We start from the raw sequence: 13339 nt of genomic DNA, 5'->3' as shown, positions 1-13339 counted from the left end.
GGGTAAACCATGGAAAGTTGTGTTGCGCCTGGATGTGGAAAGGGAGCAGTGGTTTCGGGCATTATTGCATGACAGCTGGAGACTGAGTTTGAGCGAATGGGGCCTTTGTTGTCTTTTCCTGGCGCTGTCTCGCGCACATGAGGGGGGAAGGGAATGTTATTCCGTGTGTGGCGGGGTGGCGATGGGGGTGAGTAGGGGCAGACAGTGTGAATTGTGTGCATGTGTGTATATGTGTGTGTCTGTGTTTGTATATATGTGTGTACGTTGGGATGTGTGGGTGTGTATGTTTGCGTGTTTGGATGTGTGGGTGTGTGTGCACGTCTGTAGGGGTGGGTTGGGCCATTTCTTTCGTCTGTTTCCTTGCGCTACCTCGCAGGCGCGGGAGACAGCGACAAAGCAAAATAGTTAAATAGATAAATAAGTAAATAAATAAATAAATAAATATATATATATATATATATATATATATATATATATATATATATATATATATATATATATATATATATATATATATAAATATATATATATATATATATATATATTTTAATTTTTTTTTTAAAGTATTCGCCATTTCCCGCATCAGCAAGGTAGCGTTAAGAACAGAGGACTGGGCCTCTGAGGGAACATCCTCACCTTCTCTGTTCCTTATTTTGGAAAATTGAAAAAAAAAAAAAGAAGAGGGGAGGATTTCCAGCCCCCCGCTCCCTCCCCGTTTAGTCGCCTTCTACGACACGCAGGGAATACGTGGGAAGTATTTTTTCTCCCCTATCCCCAGGGATACTATATATATATATATATATATATATATATATATATATATATATATATATATATATATATATATATATATATATATATATATATGTTTATATATATATATTCTTTCTTTTCTTTCAAACTATTCGCCATTTCCCGCATTAGCGAGGTAGCGTTAAGAACAGAGGACTGGGCCTTTGAGGGAATACCCTCACCTGGCCCAATTCTCTGTTCCTTCTTTTGGAAAATTGAAAAAAAAAACCGAGAGGGGAGGATTTCCAGCCCCCCGCTCCCTCCCCTTTTAGTCGCCTTCTACGACACGCAGGGAATACGTGGGAAGTATTCTTAATCCCCTATCCCCAGGGATATATATATATACATATATATAAATATAAGAGTACTTCCCACGTATTCCTTGCGTCTCGTGGAAGGCGAAGAAAGGCGGAGGGAGCGGAGGGCTACAAATCCTCCCCTATCGTTTTCTTATTTTTAGTTTTCCAAAAGAAGGAACAGAGAAGGTGAGGATGTTCCCTCAGAGGCCCAGTCCTCTGTTTTTAACGCTACCTTGCTGATGCGGGAAATGGCGAATAATTGGAAAAAAAATTGTGGGTGTGTATGTTTGCGTGTGTGGACGTGTGTGTTTGCATGTGTGTGGGGGTGGGTTCGGCCGTTTCTTTCGTCTGTTTCCTTGCGCTGCCTCGCGGGCGCGGGAAGCAGAGACAAAGCCAAAAAAAGAAAAAAAAAATATATATATAGATATGTGTGTATATATATATATATATATATATATATATATATATATATATATATATATATATATATATATATATATATATATATATATATATATATATATGTATATATATATATATATATATATATATATATATATATATATATATATATATATATATATATATATATATATATATATATAAATATATATATATATATGTGTGTGTGTGTGTGTATATTTTTTTTTCTTTTTTTTTATACTTTGTCGCTGTCTCCCGCGTTTCCGAGGTAGCGCAAGGAAACAGACGAAAGAAATGGCCCAACCCCCCCCATACACATGTATATACATACGTCGACACACGCAAATATACATACCCACACAGCATTCCATGGCTTACTCCAGACGCTTCACATGCCTTGATTCAATCCACTGACAGCACGTCAACCCCGGTATACCACATCGCTCCAATTCACTCTATTCCTTGCCCTCCTTTCACCCTCCTGCATGTTCAGGCCCCGATCACACAAAATCTTTTTCACTCCATCTTTCCACCTCCAATTTGGTCTCCCTCTTCTCCTTGTTCCCTCCACCTCCGACACATATATCCTCTTGGTCAATCTTTCCTCACTCATCCTCTCCATGTGCCCAAACCACTTCAAAACACCCTCTTCTGCTCTCTCAACCACGCTCTTTTTATTTCCACACATCTCTCTTACCCTTACGTTACTCACTCGATCAAACTACCTCACACAACACATTGTCCTCAAACATCTCATTTCCAGCACATCCATCCTCCTGCGCACAACTCTATCCATAGCCCACGCCTCGTAACCATACAACATTGTTGGAACCACTATTCCTTCAAACATACCCATTTTTGCTTTCCGAGATAATGTTCTCGACTTCCACACATTCTTCAAGGCCCCCAAAATATTCGCCCCCTCCCCCACCCTATGATCCACTTCCGCTTCCATGGTTCCATCCGCTGCCAGATCCACTCCCAGATATCTAAAACACTTCACTTCCTCCAGTTTTTCTCCATTCAAACTCACCTCCCAATTGACTTGACCCTCAACCCTACTGTACCTAATAACCTTGCTCTTATTCACATTTACTCTTAACTTTCTTCTTCCACACACTTTACCAAACTCAGTCACCAGCTTCTGCAGTTTCTCACATGAATCAGCCACCAGCGCTGTATCGTCAGCGAACAACAACTGACTCACTTCCCAAGCTCTCTCATCCCCAACAGCCTTCATATGTATATGTGTATATATATATATATATATATATATATATATATATATATATATATATATATATATATATATATATATTTATTATCCCTGGGGATAGGGGAGCAAGAATACTTCCCACGTATTCCCTGCGTGTCGTAGAAGGCGACTAAAAGGGGAGGGAGCGGGGGGCTGGAAATCCTCCCCTCTCATTTTTTTTTTTTTCAATTTTCCAAAAGAAGGAACAGAGAATTGGGCCAGGTGAGGGTAGTCCCTTAAAGGCCCAGTCATCTGTTCTTAACGCTACCTCGCTAATGCGGGAAATGGCGAATAGTTTGAAAGAAAAAGATATATATATATATATATATATATATATATATATATATATATATATATATATATATATATATATATATATATATATATATATATATATATATATATATATATATATATATATATACTTATATGTATATGTATACATATATATATATATATATATATATATATATATATATATATATATATATATATATATATATATATATATATATATATATATATATATATATATTTTTTTTTTTTTTCATACTATTCGCTATTTCCCGCGATAGCGAGGTAGCGTTAAGAACAGAGGACTGGGCCTTTGAGGGAATATCCTCACCTGGACCTCTTCTCTGTTCCTTCTTTTGGAAAAAAAAAAAAAAAAAAAAAAAAAAAAAAAATATATATATATATATATATATATATATATATATATATATATATATATATATATATATATATATATATATATATATATATATATATGGAAACTTACCTATCAATTGAATTGACCCTCAACCCTACTGTACCTAATAACCTTGCTCTTATTCACATTTACTCTCAACTTTCTTCTTTCACACACTACCAAACTCGGTCACCAGCTTCTGTAGTTTCTCACATGAATCAGCCACCAGCGATGTATCATCAGCGAAGAACAACTGACTCACTTCCCAAGCTCTCTCATCCACAACAGACTGCATACTTGCCCCTCTCTCCAAAACCTTGCATTCACCTCCCTAACAACCACATCCATAAACAAATTAAACAACCATGGAGACATTACACACCCCTGCCGCAGACCTATATTCTCTGAGAACCAATTATTTTACTCTCTTCCTACATGTACACATGCCTTACATCCTCCATAAAAACTTTTCACTGCTTCTAAAAACTTGCCTCCCACACAATATATTCCTAATACCTTCCACAGAGCATCTCCATCATCCATATCATGTGCTTTCTCCAGATCCATAAATGGTACATACAAATCCATTTGCTTTTCTAAGTATTTCCCATATATATTCTTGAAAGGAAACATGTGATCCACACATCCTCTACCACTTCTGAAACCACACTGCTCTTCCCCAATCTGATGCCCTGTACATGCCTTCACCCTCTCAATTGATATCCTCCCATATAATTTACCAGGAATACTCAACAAACTTATACCTCTGTAATTTGAGCACTCACCTTTGTCCCCTTTGCCTTTATACAATGGCGCTATTCAAGCATTCTGCCAATCCTCAGGCACCTTACCATGAATCATACATACATTAGATAACCTTACCAACCAGTCAACAATACAGTCACCCCCTTTTTTAATAAATTCCACTGCAATGCCATCCAAACCCGGTGCCTTGCCGACTTTCATCTTACACAAAGCGTTTACTACCTCTTCTCTGTTTACCAAATCATCCTCTCTAACCCTCTCACTTTGCACACCACCTCGACCAAAACACCCTATGTCTGCCACTCTATCTTCAAAAATACTTCAACAAACCTTCAAAACAATCACTCCATCTCCTTTTCACATCACCAATACTTGTTATAACTTCCCCATTAACCCCCTTCACTGAATTTCCCATTCCGTCCCTTGTCTTACGCACTTTATTTCCCTCTTTCCAAAACATCTTTTGATTCTCCCTAAAATTTGATGATAGTCTCTCACCCCAACTCTCATTTGCCCTCTTTTTCACCTCTTGCACCTTTCTCTTGACCTCCTGCCTATTTCTTTTATACGTCTCCCACTCATTTGCATTATTTCCCTAAAAAAATCGTCCAAATGCCTCTCTCTTTTCTTTCACTAATAATATTGCTTCTTCATCCCACCACTCACTACTCTTTCTAATCTCCCCACCTCCTACGCTTCTCATGCCACAAGCATCTTTTGCGCAAGCCATCACTGATTTTCTAAATACACCCCATTCCTCCCCCACTCCCCTTACCTCCTTTGTTCTCACCTTTATCCATTCTGTACTCAGTCTCTCCTGGTACTTCCTCACACAAATCTCCTTCCCAAGCTCACTTACTCTCACCACTCCCTTCACCCTAACGTTCTGTCTTCTTTTCTGAAAACCTCTACAAATCTTCACCTTCGCCTCTACAAGATAATGATCAGACATCCCTCCAGTTGCACCTCTCAGCACATTAACATGCAAAAGTCTTTCTTTCGCGCGCCTATTAATTAACACGTAATCCAATAACGCTCTCTGGCCATCTCTCCTACTTACATACGTATACTTATGTATATCTCGATTTTTAAACCAGGTATTCCCAATCACCAGTCCTTTTTCAGCACATAAATCTACAAGCTCTTCACCATTTCCATTTACAACACTGAATACCCCATGTATACCAATTATGCCCTCAACTGCCACATTACTCACCTTTGCATTCAAATCACCAACCACTATAACCCGGTCTCGTGCATTAAAACCACTAAAACATTCAACTATTCCCAAAACACTTGCGTCTCATGATCTTTCTTCTCATGCGTAAGTGCATATGCACCAATAATCACCTTTATATATGTATATATATATATATATATATATATATATATATATATATATATATATATATATATATATATACATGTATATATTCCTATGAGTCCACGTGGAAAATGAAACACGACCAGTTCCCGAGTGCACCTTCGTGTAATAATCATTTCATCGGGGGAGACGCAAGGGAGAAATATAACAATCAATTGATATACATCGAAGAGAAGAACAAGGACACTATTTGGTGAAGATGCAACTGTCCAAGACAGACAACCAGAGTATCATAACATTATCATTTTATAAATTTTATCAACAAAGTTATCTAGTTTGTATAGACTTTTACTAACATTAAGATTATGATTCTTCGTATATCTAATAATTGAAGATTCAATGATATTTCTCGTGGTAATAGAGTTAGAGGTAATAACTGAGATGGCATTAATCAAATTAATACAATGATCATAGTTTTTAACGTGATTGAACAAGGCATTTGATTCTTGCCCCTTTCTTATACTACATCTATGTTGCTTAAGTCTAACAGAAAAATCCTTACCGGTGTGCCCAACATAAAATTTATCACAATACCCACATGGCACTTTAAAGATGCATCCAAGAGAATTTTCTGGTGAAATCCTGATTAAGAAATTCATTATAGTATTATTTTTGCTGAAAGCAACATTTACATTAAAGAATTTAAGCAACATGGCAATTAAAGGAAAACTATTATTAAATGGGAGAACGCAAAGATTCTTGGTGTCAATGGGAGGTTTGGGCTCAACTATATATAATGATTTTTTTGCTAACTTAAGGGACTTATCAACGAAAAATCTAGGGTACTTCAACTCAGATTCAATAGAATATATCTTCTTAAACTCATCATCAATAAACTCTGGAGTGTAAATACGTAATGCCCTAAGAAACATATATTGAAATGTTTTCCATGTGACCAAACCTCTTCGATACACTCTTTTCTGCCGTCTCAACAACACTCTTCCTATTACCACACATCTCTCTTTCTCTTTCATCACTTACTTGATCAAACCACCTCACACCACGTATTGTCCTTAAACATCTCATTTCCAACACATTCACCCTCCTCCGCGCAACCCTATCTATAGCCCACACCTCGCAAGCATATAACATTGTTGGAACCACTATTCCTTCAAACATACCCATCTTTGCTTTCCGAGACAATGTTCTCGCCTTCCACACATTTTTCAACACTCCCAGAACCTTCGCCCCTTCCCCCACCCTGTGACTCACTTCCACTTCCATGGTTCCATCCGTTGCCAAATCCACTCCCAGATATCTGAAACACTTCACTTCCTCCAGTTGTTCTCCAATCAAACTTACCTTCCAATTGACTCTTGCCTCAACCCTACTGTACCTAATAACCTTGCTCTTATTCACATTTACTACTAGCTTTCTTCTTTCACACACTTTACGAAACTCGGTCACCAGCTTCTGCAGCTTCTAATCTGAATCAGCCACCAGTGCCGTATCATCAGCCAACAGCATCTGACTCACTTCCGAAGCCCTCTCATCCACAACAGACTGCATACTTGCCCCTCTTTCCAAAACCCTTGCATTCACCCCTAACAACCCCATCCATAAACAAATTAAACAGCCATGAAGCCATCACATACCCCTACTGCAAACCGACATTCACTGAGAACCAATCACTTTCCTCTCTTCCTGCTCGTACACATGCCTTTCATCCTGGATAATAACTTTTCACTGCTTCTATCAACTTACCTCCCACACCATATATTTTTGATACTTTCGACAGAACAAATCTGTTAACTTTATCATATGCCCTTTCCAGATCCATAAATGCTACATACAAATCCATTTGTTTTTCTAAGTATTTCTCACATACATTCTTCAATGTAAACATCTGACCCACAGATTCTCCACCACTTCTGAAACCATACTGCTTTTGTTCAGTCTGATGCTCTGTACATACCTTTACCCTTTCAATCAATACCCTCTCGTATAATTTCCCAGGAATACTCAACAAAAATATACCTGTGTAATTTGAATACTCACTTATTTCCCCTTTGCCTTTGTACAATGGCACTTTACATGTATTACACCAATACTCAGGCACTTTACCATGAGCCATACACACATTGAATATCCTCACCAACCAGTCAACAACACAGTTACCCTCTTTTCTATCAAATTCCATTGCAATACCAATCAAACCTGCCGCCTTGCCGGCTTTTATCTTCCGCAAAGCTTTCACTAACTCTGAACTGAAACGTGACGGCCATATCGGCCAGACAGTCTATTCCCAGAGGGTGGTGATGATCGTAGGATGGACCATCTAGTTGTCTTCTTCCTCGCACAGATGGTGGTGGTAGGGACAATCTTACCGTTCTATCCCAGGCAGTAGGTGGTGATGAAGAGGACCATTTGGCTGTCCATATCCAGGCAAATCGTAGTTAGGATAGTCATCTTTGTCGTTCTTCCCAAACAGCTGGCTGTTATAGTAGGAGTACCATCTACCTGCCTGTCCTATATCCAACATCTGGTGTTAGGAAGACCTTTAAGCTTTTACTTCCTGACCAACAGCTGGTGTTAGTGGTTAAAACCATAAGGCTAAAACAAATTAGATCGCCAGACAGCAAAAGGAGGAAGACTCCTTCGGTAGATAGAGCGCCATATAGTAGAAGCAAAATAAAAACCGACCTGTCAACGAAGCCTTCTCGAAATGGGCCGTATACAGAAAACTTCTTAGAATGCTTAAGTACGCTTAACCCCAAAGAATTTTACTTAACTTTAAGAATTTTGCTAAGTATGTTTCTGAAAGCTGCCTTACACTTAAGTATTTGCTTAGCAGACGACAAATCTAAGAAAACTCGGGAGGACTCTTAAGCAGTTGAGAATTTATTTAGCAATGTAAACATGGCCGTACGACAAGAGAGACTTGTTCAACTGAACACTTTTAGGCTCCGTAAAGATGTTCTGGGTGTGTCTGATGATGCGGAACTTATCAAAAGATATCGACTTGATCGTGCAGGAATACAGTTTTTTTTAGAATTAGTGAGAAATAAGACAGAAAGCCCTACAGCAAGGAACATGGCTATCATGCCAGAACTGAAAGTGATGATAACCTTACGTTATCTTACTAATAGGAAAATGCAGTTTTGCAGTGATGATGACTTTGGACCAGCAGAACCTACTGTAAGTAGGGTTATTGCATAGACTTTGCAAGCTCTAAGCTCCCCACAAATTGTCCGGCGTTTCATTAAGTTTCCCACAGATGTCAGGAAGATACAAACAAAACAAGAAGAAATTATGCAAACTGCAGGCTTTCTTGGTGTTGTGGGTGCTATAGATGGCACTCATGTAAGAATAGTGGCACCTTCAGTGAATGAAGAACATTATGTAAATAGGAAAAATTATCATAGTATAAACACATAGATAGTTTTTGATGCCAAGTACAAAATAATCAGCATCGTTGCAAACTGGCCATCATGTACCACCCAGTTGTCATCTTATTGGTGATAGTGATTACCCTTGTAAGTGTTGGCTTTTGACCCCTTACCTACGACCTGAAGATGGTGCTCAGACAGCTTATAACAGGTAACATAGAACGCTTTGCTGGATGTTTACTTGAGACTAAATGTCAGTACTATTTACATTTCCTCATAGGCTATAGAAGAAACAGGCTAGGTTTCATATCTCTTGCAACTTCTTCCACAATTGGCCCAACCTAGCCTAATCCAGGATGCAAAAGATTTCTGGATTATCATTATTAGCCTTGGTGTAACATCCAGACTCAGATTTATGTATAATACGTTTATTGTATTACAGGGCACACAAGAAAACTAGGTGTATTGTGGAAAGGGGGATTGGTCAGCTGAAACGAAGATGGCATGTTTTGCATGGAGAAATCAGGGTCAAGACTGAAAAAGTCTGTCAAATGATCATGGCCTATGCTGTTCTCCATAATGTATGTAAAGAGAGAAATTTACACCTTCCAGATGAAAGTGATCTCGACATTCTACTTGGATATAATTTGGATGCAGCAGCACACTTAACTCACTTATACCCAGGAGATGGACCTCAAGAAGGTCTGCGTTACAGAGACTACTTTGTCAATTTACACCTCATGGCAGAACAGTAATTTAGTACCATGCATACTTTTTCAGATTAAAAACTAAGTGAAGAAAGCATATTGCTGGCAGAATTTCGCTATGCTAACTATTATTATGTGATGCATATTTCTTATTCTAATAAGACATTATACAAACTCCTCAGATGTTTTCAAACCATATCTTACCCTTTTTCATAACGATCTATAGATTTTCATAAATGGTTTTTCTACCTGAAAAATCAAACAGCTGACTCTGTAAACATTTATTTCCAGCAAAGAAATACATTAACTTGTTCACACACGCATTTGGAGTGAAAAGATTAACAGTAAATTATAAGTGAATTCCTTAGAGGCGTCAAAAAGTTTGTTTCAAAGAAAAACTAGACTATTATTTGATGGAGATTTTAACCACAAGGAAGTTGATTGGGAAGTAATGAACACAGGAACTAATGAGACTTCTTTGGGTGACAAATTGATGGTTGGGCGTTGGATGATATGTTAAGTCAGCAAGAGAACACAATTAGAAGTGGTCATAAACCATTGAGATTAGACTTGGTTTTCACCAAGGCTCTTGACGAGATACTAAGCATAAGAGTATTTGTGTCCAATGGGGAAGAGTGACCATTGGAGGTAACAGCGGGAGGTCCAAAGTGAGGGATGAAACTTACGGAGTAGATACAACTATGGAAGAGCAAATTCGAAAAGTAGGTCTGGAATACTTTGATGGCATCAACTGGATTTAGATGGAGGTACTGCAAGGTAACCAGAAAAAACTATGAATTTTTGATGATGTATAAGGAAGGTGTTCATAAGTATGTCCCTAAGTTCTCTGAAAGGATTAGAAACAAATCAATTCTGAATAAGGCAAAGGAAGACAAGGACCTAAGGGTGGTTATACACGATGATGTATGACCAGAAAAGCATATAAACAGGATTACTGGAGAGGGTGATACAGATTGATGACAAATATGAGTGGTTTTTGATTATATGGAGGAGGAAGTGCAAGGTAAATGAAATTAAGTAAATACACTAAACCTGAATGGAAATGTCTATTTTCAAATATTTCATAAACTAATCATTAGTTCTGCTAAATTATCACCCCTGGATGTTTTTCATAGCCTATCTTGTGCTGAAGCACCATTAAATTAAAGCAAATAATATAAGTAGAAAGTACATACTTAGATGAAAGTATAAAAATGTACTTATATGAAACTTTGATTATTTAACTAAAAAAACGACAAAAAGAATCACCATTGTTGAAGTTAGTCACAAAGCCAAGAAATTGCAAATTTAGATGCCATACACTACTCCATACTAATGGAAAGGGGTAAAATATGAAACTAAACCAAAACAATTAGAAATTGCAAATTTAGATACCATACACTACTCCATTAGTATGAAACTAAACCAAAAAAATAGAACATATCAGATTTGACTCAAAAATGCTATATGTTTCATAGACTGCAAAAGAGATTAAAATTTTCATACATCAGGCAGAAGCAAAAAATCTTGCAATAATATTCAGCTGGACCATGCCTATATTCTATGTGCACTCTTACTTCATCTCATGGTATTTCTTAAGTTGCACTTTCGCCAGTTCAGTTTTAGTCTTCTGCACTCCATTTGAGCTCTGGCAGCATCCATTTGTGCTCTGGCACTTCCATTTGTGCTCTGGCAACTTCAATTTGCGCACTATAGAAATTGATAGTATTCTGCAGTTCTTCAATTTGTAGGGGTATTACTTTTTCTGTGATAGGTTGTCCCCAGTCTACATATGTAGTCCTATGAATCAGCGTTGAACCTGAAGGCAGGGATTCTCCTGAGGACTAAGGAGAGGGTGTCATAATGGTGCATGTCCTGTGAGAAATAAAAACGAATCCAGGTTAACTGTAAAACATAAGTTTAAAACATTGGCTGTAATTTCAACTAGATTGTAACCTCATTTGATTTCTTAAACTTAAATACTTTCTATAATACTATCAATAAACTCTTGACTAGCCTAGTGCTATGAAATTTTTTTAATACTTTCTATGATGCTATTGATAAAATCTTGACTAGCCTAGTTATATGAAATAAAACTTTGATACTTTCTATAATACTATTAATGAAATCTTGACTAGCCTAGTAGTATGAAAGATTCACATGTACATTCAAATTTCAGCAGCACAAATGGTTACTGATGGTGAACAGAATGCTAACCTAGTGCTATCCTCACACGAATCATCAGTCACAGAATCGTAGCTAGTAAGACCTGAAATTCCGATGATGCTCAGGCTATCAGGACCAGGAATATCTGCTACTGCATCTGACAGAGGATCAAGCAGAGGTTAATCGCCTAGCCTGATGGACCACCACCTGTGAAAATACGTACTGTGATTAAGGAAAGTGCACAAGCATTGTATAGCAATAACAGCTCAGCCTATGTAAGTTTTTCATATAGCTTAGCTTATGCCTAGCTTATTGCAGATTGAGACTGTGAATACTATGAAACTCTTATTTACATTTTTGCTCCATAAAGAGTGACCTTGGTCCTCCACTTTGGATAGCGTTACCCTCAAGCCACCTACACAATGGGTATAGTTTCATAAGTTACCTACCTGCTTTACAGAAGAACCTCCTCTGAGTAGCAATCTTATTCTTGCTTGAGGATGTAATGTTGTGATACCTCTTCTGAACTTGTTCCACAGTTCGTGACACGCAGGAAAAACCTGCATGTATCTGCTGCGTAATGCTCTGCCACGTTTCCACTTTTGTTCTAGAGGTAACCCCATCAGAAAATTTACCGCGCACAATCTTCTTACGCTGATTGATCAGATTAATTAACAATAAGGTTTCGTCCTCCATCCAGTTTGAATTTCTCTTTTTCTTGGACGCAGCAGATGCCATTATTACGAAGAAAAATGATGTTGTAATGATAGCTTGGTTATGGTAAATTTTAGAAGGAACCGCGTCTCTCTCTTGGATGAGTTTACGTTTCGGATCGTGTATATAGTCGCCATTCAGTGACAACAGTTGGAAAAAAAGTAATAAATAGAAATCTTTTCTATTCACTTCCAACTTCAGTATTTTGCGTGATAATCTATGTTTTCCTTATAGAAACGTTATCATAAGATATAATTAGTTATATCATTCAAAAAACAAAAAAGAATAAACCAATATTCTGACCCAAACTGCATTTCATACTTCTTAAATCTTATGCTTAAATTTTGCTAAGCATCGTGCTTAGTCCTTTTCTGTGTGATACTTAAGTCACTGCTAAGCTAAGCATAAAAATAAGCAAAGATCTAAGAGGTTTTCTGCATACGGCCCCCCTGATCTGCGAGCATTGCTTTTCCTACCTTGCATGAAGGACTGGACTCCCACGTGAACATGTTTGTGGATGATGAGGGAGGTTAAATGCCAGAAGGATTGTATCAGCTTATAATAAGACAAACTCCTAGGTCGGTTTGCGATGTGGATGATAAAATTCAAAGCAAGTAAAAGTAAAGTAATGAGAATAAGACAAAGCGATAGAAATTCCCGATGTGAGTAACGGGAAACAAGCTTCCGTAACCTGTATGTGATAGAGGCAATTACACATGATAAATGCACAAAATTGAATACAAAAACCTAAGAGCCTTTAGCACAGTAAAGCAACAGTGCAGGCGTGTGACTCCAGAAGCTAAAAGCCAGGGCG

At 37.7% G+C, this 13339-nt stretch overlaps 1 pseudogene; it reads left to right on the top strand.

The window, feature by feature from the left end:
• The first annotated feature begins 8702 nt into the window (after positions 1–8702).
• LOC139754928 (putative nuclease HARBI1) lies at positions 8703–9693 on the top strand (annotated as a pseudogene).
• Positions 9694–13339: the final 3646 nt, after the last annotated feature.

The sequence above is a fragment of the Panulirus ornatus genome, chromosome 18, assembly GCF_036320965.1.
Source record: "Panulirus ornatus isolate Po-2019 chromosome 18, ASM3632096v1, whole genome shotgun sequence".
NCBI classification, from domain to species: Eukaryota; Metazoa; Arthropoda; class Malacostraca; order Decapoda; family Palinuridae; genus Panulirus; species Panulirus ornatus.
Note: the sequence above shows the minus strand (reverse complement) of the source record. Positions and strands in the feature narration are given on the sequence as shown.